The sequence below is a fragment of the Gigantopelta aegis genome, unplaced genomic scaffold (assembly GCF_016097555.1).
Source record: "Gigantopelta aegis isolate Gae_Host unplaced genomic scaffold, Gae_host_genome ctg7647_pilon_pilon:::debris, whole genome shotgun sequence".
NCBI lineage: Eukaryota > Metazoa > Mollusca > Gastropoda > Neomphalida > Peltospiridae > Gigantopelta > Gigantopelta aegis.
Window position 1 is genome coordinate 13,808 of NW_024535981.1, and position 6,870 is coordinate 20,677.

The following is a 6,870-nucleotide window of genomic DNA, read 5'->3' on the forward strand; positions in this document are numbered from 1 at the left end:
TCAATGTCACGTCAGCAATATACACATTGTACACAAATCCAGACCACTCAAGTGCCAGTCAATTAGTTGATCTAATTAACAAACTCAATGACGTAATCAAGGCAATTAGAATAACGGGTAGGTACCTTCGTTAAAACTTTAACTGTTAATTTCTTTGCCCTGGTCCTTAAACAACAGTGCTCCTTTATAGATGAATTTATTTATGACTAGCCTCAATAATAATAATAATAATCAATGAAAAAATGAATAAATAAATAAATAAAATCGATATTCTAAAGTAAATTAAAATATTATTTTGTTAATAGAAAAAATTTCTACAGCACCCGGTGTTCCCAGGCGGTCACCCATCCAAGTACTAACCGGGCCCGACGTTGCTTAACTTCGTTGATCGGACGACAACCGGTGCTTTCAACGTGGTATGGCCGTAGACAACAACTGATGTAAAATAAAGGTATACGTATGTAGTATTCCGGAAGTTATCATTCAGCATTCATTTTTGTTTTATTTTTTTCGACGGACAGGTAAAATGGCGTTCGGTGGGGCCAGGCGCATGTTCACGAATTTAGCGCGGGGGTGGGGTGGGGTGGGGTTCTCCACTAAGCTAGATATTGTCATTGTCTTACAATGACAAATGACGTCACGCAATTGTTAGACGCTTCGAAACGAAGTTTTGCTTCCACAGTATAAAGACTTATTTAAGAATCGCTGTGCACTGGTTGTAACGGAAAGATACCTTATAGTTCGTATCCTATAAGATAATACGCCTCAGGTGAGCGCTCTACCCAGTAAACTTGGTATTGCCGTAATATTACAATGACAAATGACGTCACGCAATTGTTTGACGCTTGGAAGCGGAGTTTGCCTTCCACGGCGAAAACAACGATATGAAAAAGAAAAAGAGAAAGAAATATGGTTGGGACGGGATAAAACCCATCGCCTTCCTATCGTACAACGCATCGCGCCTCAGGTAAGCGTTCTACCCACTAAGTTCAACATCGCCCTTGTGTTACAATGACAAATGACGTCACTGAATTTTTTGAGGCTTAGAAAGTGTAAACAATGATTTGAAAAGATATGTGTTCGGGGGAGTTGTGTGGGGGCAGTTGTCTGTTCGTGCATGTCTGTATGCGTGCGCGCGTGTAGATATATGTTTAATTGTGCTGAGGTGTCTGTAAACAAGGATCCGTTTCTTTTTTGTTTTTGATTGGGTAGGGGTGGTGATGAGTAAAACATAATTATGTGGAGAGCGGGAAAAACGTAGGTGTGTGTCCCTTTTCGGGAGTATGCATTTACAATACTGTGTCTGTGCGTGTGAATAAAAATCAAACATTGCAATTATGTATAAAACCACTTTCGTGTGATTTGTTTGGCTCTTAAAAGAGCCGCCACCAAGTGGCGTCTGCATTTATTCCATTTCTTCATCTTCGGATTCGGATTCGGGGGAGACGATTGCCACCTTCAGCCTCAACTCTGCAACCATTTCTGCTTTCCAGCAAGCATACTCGTAGTAAGAGTTCCGGACTCCCTCTACTGTTGCCATCTTCAGTCGCAGGTTGTAACGGAATGACTTGTGGTTGTCGATTCTCGCTTTATCATAGCGAATCTGGAGGTCTTCTAGCCTGTCGTTAAGGAAGATGACCTGCTCACAGGCTCGTCTGAAACGATTCTCAGAATCGTAGAGTTCGGCGTATAGATTGAATTTCTCCATTATATTGAACAGCAGTGTCGTAATTATAAAAATGAAATGTACAGAGAGAAGAGAAACATGCACTTTATATTCCTTATGACACGAACTAATACTCAATGTCACGTCAGCAATATACACATTGTACACAAATCCAGACCACTCAAGTGCCAGTCAATTAGTTGATCTAATTAACAAACTCAATGACGTAATCAAGGCAATTAGAATAACGGGTAGGTACCTTCGTTAAAACTTTAACTGTTAATTTCTTTGCCCTGGTCCTTAAACAACAGTGCTCCTTTATAGATGAATTTATTTATGACTAGCCTCAATAATAATAATAATAATCATGGTAATAATAATCAATGAAAAAATGAATAAATAAATAAATAAAATCGATATTCTAAAGTAAATTAAAATATTATTTTGTTAATAGAAAAAATTTCTACACCACCCGGTGTTTCCAGGCGGTCACCCATCCAAGTACTAACCGGGCCCGACGTTGCTTAACTTCGTTGATCGGACGACAACCGGTGCTTTCAACGTGGTATGGCCGTAGACAAGAACTGATGTAAAATAAAGGTATACGTATGTAGTATTCCGGAAGTTATCATTCAGCATTCATTTTTGTTTTATTTTTTTTCGACGGACAGGTAAAATGGCGTTCGGTGGGGCCAGGCGCATGTTCACGAATTTAGCGCGGGGGTGGGGTGGGGTGGGGTTCTCCACTAAGCTAGATATTGTCATTGTCTTACAATGACAAATGACGTCACGCAATTGTTAGACGCTTCGAAACGAAGTTTTGCTTCCACAGCATAAAGACTTATTTAAGAATCGCTGTGCACCGGTTGTAACGGAAAGATACCTTATAGTTCGTATCCTATAAGATAATACGCCTCAGGTGAGCGCTCTACCCAGTAAACTTGGTATTGCCGTAATATTACAATGACAAATGACGTCACGCAATTGTTTGACTCTTGGAAGCGGAGTTTGCCTTCCACGGCGAAAACAACGATATGAAAAAGAAAAAGAGAAAGAAATATGGTTGGGACGGGATAAAACCCATCGCCTTCCTATCGTACAACGCATCGCGCCTCAGGTAAGCGTTCTACCCACTAAGTTCAACATCGCCCTTGTGTTACAATGACAAATGACGTCACTGAATTTTTTGAGGCTTAGAAAGTGTAAACAATGATTTGAAAAGATATGTGTTGGGGGGAGTTGTGTGGGGGCAGTTGTCTGTTCGTGCATGTCTGTATGCGTGCGCGCGTGTAGATGTATGTTTAATTGTGCTGAGGTGTCTGTAAACAAGGATCCGTTTCTTTTTTGTTTTTGATTGGGTAGGGGTGGTGATGAGTAAAACATAATTATGTGGAGAGGGGGAAAAAAGTAGGTGTGTGTCCCTTTTCGGGAGTATGCATTTACAATACTGTGTCTGTGCGTGTGAATAAAAATCAAACATTGCAATTATGTATAAAACCACTTTCGTGTGATTTGTTTGGCTCTTAAAAGAGCCGCCACCAAGTGGCGTCTGCATTTATTCCATTTCTTCATCTTCGGATTCGGATTCGGGGGAGACGATTGCCACATTCAGCCTCAACTCTGCAACCATTTCTGCTTTCCAGCAAGCATACTCGTAGTAAGAGTTCCGGACTCCCTCTACTGTTGCCATCTTCAGTCGCAGGTTGTAACGGAATGACTTGTGGTTGTCGATTCTCGCTTTATCATAGCGAATCTGGAGGTCTTCTAGCCTGTCGTTAAGGAAGATGACCTGCTCACAGGCTCGTCTGAAACGATTCTCAGAATCGTAGAGTTCGGCGTATAGATTGAATTTCTCCATTATATTGAACTGCAGTGTCGTAATTATAAAAATCAAATGTACAGAGAGAAGAGAAACATGCACTTTATATTCCTTATGACACGAACTAATACTCAATGTCACGTCAGCAATATACACATTGTACACAAATCCAGACCACTCAAGTGCCAGTCAATTAGTTGATCTAATTAACAAACTCAATGACGTAATCAAGGCAATTAGAATAACGGGTAGGTACCTTCGTTAAAACTTTAACTGTTAATTTCTTTGCCCTGGTCCTTAAACAACAGTGCTCCTTTATAGATGAATTTATTTATGACTAGCCTCAATAATAATAATAATAATAATCAATGAAAAAAATGAATAAATAAATAAATAAAATCGATATTCTAAAGTAAATTAAAATATTATTTTGTTAATAGAAAAAATTTCTACAGCACCCGGTGTTCCCAGGCGGTCACCCATCCAAGTACTAACCGGGCCCGACGTTGCTTAACTTCGTTGATCGGACGACAACCGGTGCTTTCAACGTGGTATGGCCGTAGACAACAACTGATGTAAAATAAAGGTATACGTATGTAGTATTCCGGAAGTTATCATTCAGCATTCATTTTTGTTTTATTTTTTTCGACGGACAGGTAAAATGGCGTTCGGTGGGGCCAGGCGCATGTTCACGAATTTAGCGCGGGGGTGGGGTGGGGTGGGGTTCTCCACTAAGCTAGATATTGTCATTGTCTTACAATGACAAATGACGTCACGCAATTGTTAGACGCTTCGAAACGAAGTTTTGCTTCCACAGCATAAAGACTTATTTAAGAATCGCTGTGCACTGGTTGTAACGGAAAGATACCTTATAGTTCGTATCCTATAAGATAATACGCCTCAGGTGAGCGCTCTACCCAGTAAACTTGGTATTGCCGTAATATTACAATGACAAATGACGTCACGCAATTGTTTGACGCTTGGAAGCGGAGTTTGCCTTCCACGGCGAAAACAACGATATGAAAAAGAAAAAGAGAAAGAAATATGGTTGGGACGGGATAAAACCCATCGCCTTCCTATCGTACAACGCATCGCGCCTCAGGTAAGCGTTCTACCCACTAAGTTCAACATCGCCCTTGTGTTACAATGACAAATGACGTCACTGAATTTTTTGAGGCTTAGAAAGTGTAAACAATGATTTGAAAAGATATGTGTTCGGGGGAGTTGTGTGGGGGCAGTTGTCTGTTCGTGCATGTCTGTATGCGTGCGCGCGTGTAGATGTATGTTTAATTGTGCTGAGGTGTCTGTAAACAAGGATCCGTTTCTTTTTTGTTTTTGATTGGGTAGGGGTGGTGATGAGTAAAACATAATTATGTGGAGAGCGGGAAAAACGTAGGTGTGTGTCCCTTTTCGGGAGTATGCATTTACAATACTGTGTCTGTGCGTGTGAATAAAAATCAAACATTGCAATTATGTATAAAACCACTTTCGTGTGATTTGTTTGGCTCTTAAAAGAGCCGCCACCAAGTGGCGTCTGCATTTATTCCATTTCTTCATCTTCGGATTCGGATTCGGGGGAGACGATTGCCACCTTCAGCCTCAACTCTGCAACCATTTCTGCTTTCCAGCAAGCATACTCGTAGTAAGAGTTCCGGACTCCCTCTACTGTTGCCATCTTCAGTCGCAGGTTGTAACGGAATGACTTGTGGTTGTCGATTCTCGCTTTATCATAGCGAATCTGGAGGTCTTCTAGCCTGTCGTTAAGGAAGATGACCTGCTCACAGGCTCGTCTGAAACGATTCTCAGAATCGTAGAGTTCGGCGTATAGATTGAATTTCTCCATTATATTGAACAGCAGTGTCGTAATTATAAAAATGAAATGTACAGAGAGAAGAGAAACATGCACTTTATATTCCTTATGACACGAACTAATACTCAATGTCACGTCAGCAATATACACATTGTACACAAATCCAGACCACTCAAGTGCCAGTCAATTAGTTGATCTAATTAACAAACTCAATGACGTAATCAAGGCAATTAGAATAACGGGTAGGTACCTTCGTTAAAACTTTAACTGTTAATTTCTTTGCCCTGGTCCTTAAACAACAGTGCTCCTTTATAGATGAATTTATTTATGACTAGCCTCAATAATAATAATAATAATCATGGTAATAATAATCAATGAAAAAATGAATAAATAAATAAATAAAATCGATATTCTAAAGTAAATTAAAATATTATTTTGTTAATAGAAAAAATTTCTACACCACCCGGTGTTTCCAGGCGGTCACCCATCCAAGTACTAACCGGGCCCGACGTTGCTTAACTTCGTTGATCGGACGACAACCGGTGCTTTCAACGTGGTATGGCCGTAGACAAGAACTGATGTAAAATAAAGGTATACGTATGTAGTATTCCGGAAGTTATCATTCAGCATTCATTTTTGTTTTATTTTTTTCGACGGACAGGTAAAATGGCGTTCGGTGGGGCCAGGCGCATGTTCACGAATTTAGCGCGGGGGTGGGGTGGGGTGGGGTTCTCCACTAAGCTAGATATTGTCATTGTCTTACAATGACAAATGACGTCACGCAATTGTTAGACGCTTCGAAACGAAGTTTTGCTACCACAGCATAAAGACTTATTTAAGAATCGCTGTGCACCGGTTGTAACGGAAAGATACCTTATAGTTCGTATCCTATAAGATAATACGCCTCAGGTGAGCGCTCTACCCAGTAAACTTGGTATTGCCGTAATATTACAATGACAAATGACGTCACGCAATTGTTTGACTCTTGGAAGCGGAGTTTGCCTTCCACGGCGAAAACAACGATATGAAAAAGAAAAAGAGAAAGAAATATGGTTGGGACGGGATAAAACCCATCGCCTTCCTATCGTACAACGCATCGCGCCTCAGGTAAGCGTTCTACCCACTAAGTTCAACATCGCCCTTGTGTTACAATGACAAATGACGTCACTGAATTTTTTGAGGCTTAGAAAGTGTAAACAATGATTTGAAAAGATATGTGTTGGGGGGAGTTGTGTGGGGGCAGTTGTCTGTTCGTGCATGTCTGTATGCGTGCGCGCGTGTAGATGTATGTTTAATTGTGCTGAGGTGTCTGTAAACAAGGATCCGTTTCTTTTTTGTTTTTGATTGGGTAGGGGTGGTGATGAGTAAAACATAATTATGTGGAGAGCGGGAAAAAAGTAGGTGTGTGTCCCTTTTCGGGAGTATGCATTTACAATACTGTGTCTGTGCGTGTGAATAAAAATCAAATATTGCAATTATGTATAAAACCACTTTCGTGTGATTTGTTTGGCTCTTAAAAGAGCCGCCACCAAGTGGCGTCTGCATTTATTCCATTTCTTCATCTTCGGATTCGGA

General features: G+C 40.6%; 2 non-coding genes and 2 pseudogenes across 2 annotated transcripts; all 4 read right to left on the reverse strand.

The window, feature by feature from the left end:
* Nucleotides 1–311: 311 nt before the first annotated feature.
* Nucleotides 312–430, reverse strand: LOC121366904. Its single transcript, XR_005957259.1, has one exon. It is a non-coding gene; the product is annotated as a 5S ribosomal RNA (ribosomal RNA).
* A 1,696-nt stretch (nt 431–2,126) lies between these two features.
* LOC121366900 lies at nt 2,127–2,245 on the reverse strand (annotated as a pseudogene).
* Nucleotides 2,246–3,931: 1,686 nt separating this feature from the next.
* LOC121366905 lies at nt 3,932–4,050 on the reverse strand. The gene has a single exon (XR_005957260.1). It is a non-coding gene; the product is annotated as a 5S ribosomal RNA (ribosomal RNA).
* Nucleotides 4,051–5,746: 1,696 nt separating this feature from the next.
* LOC121366901 lies at nt 5,747–5,865 on the reverse strand (annotated as a pseudogene).
* Nucleotides 5,866–6,870: the final 1,005 nt, after the last annotated feature.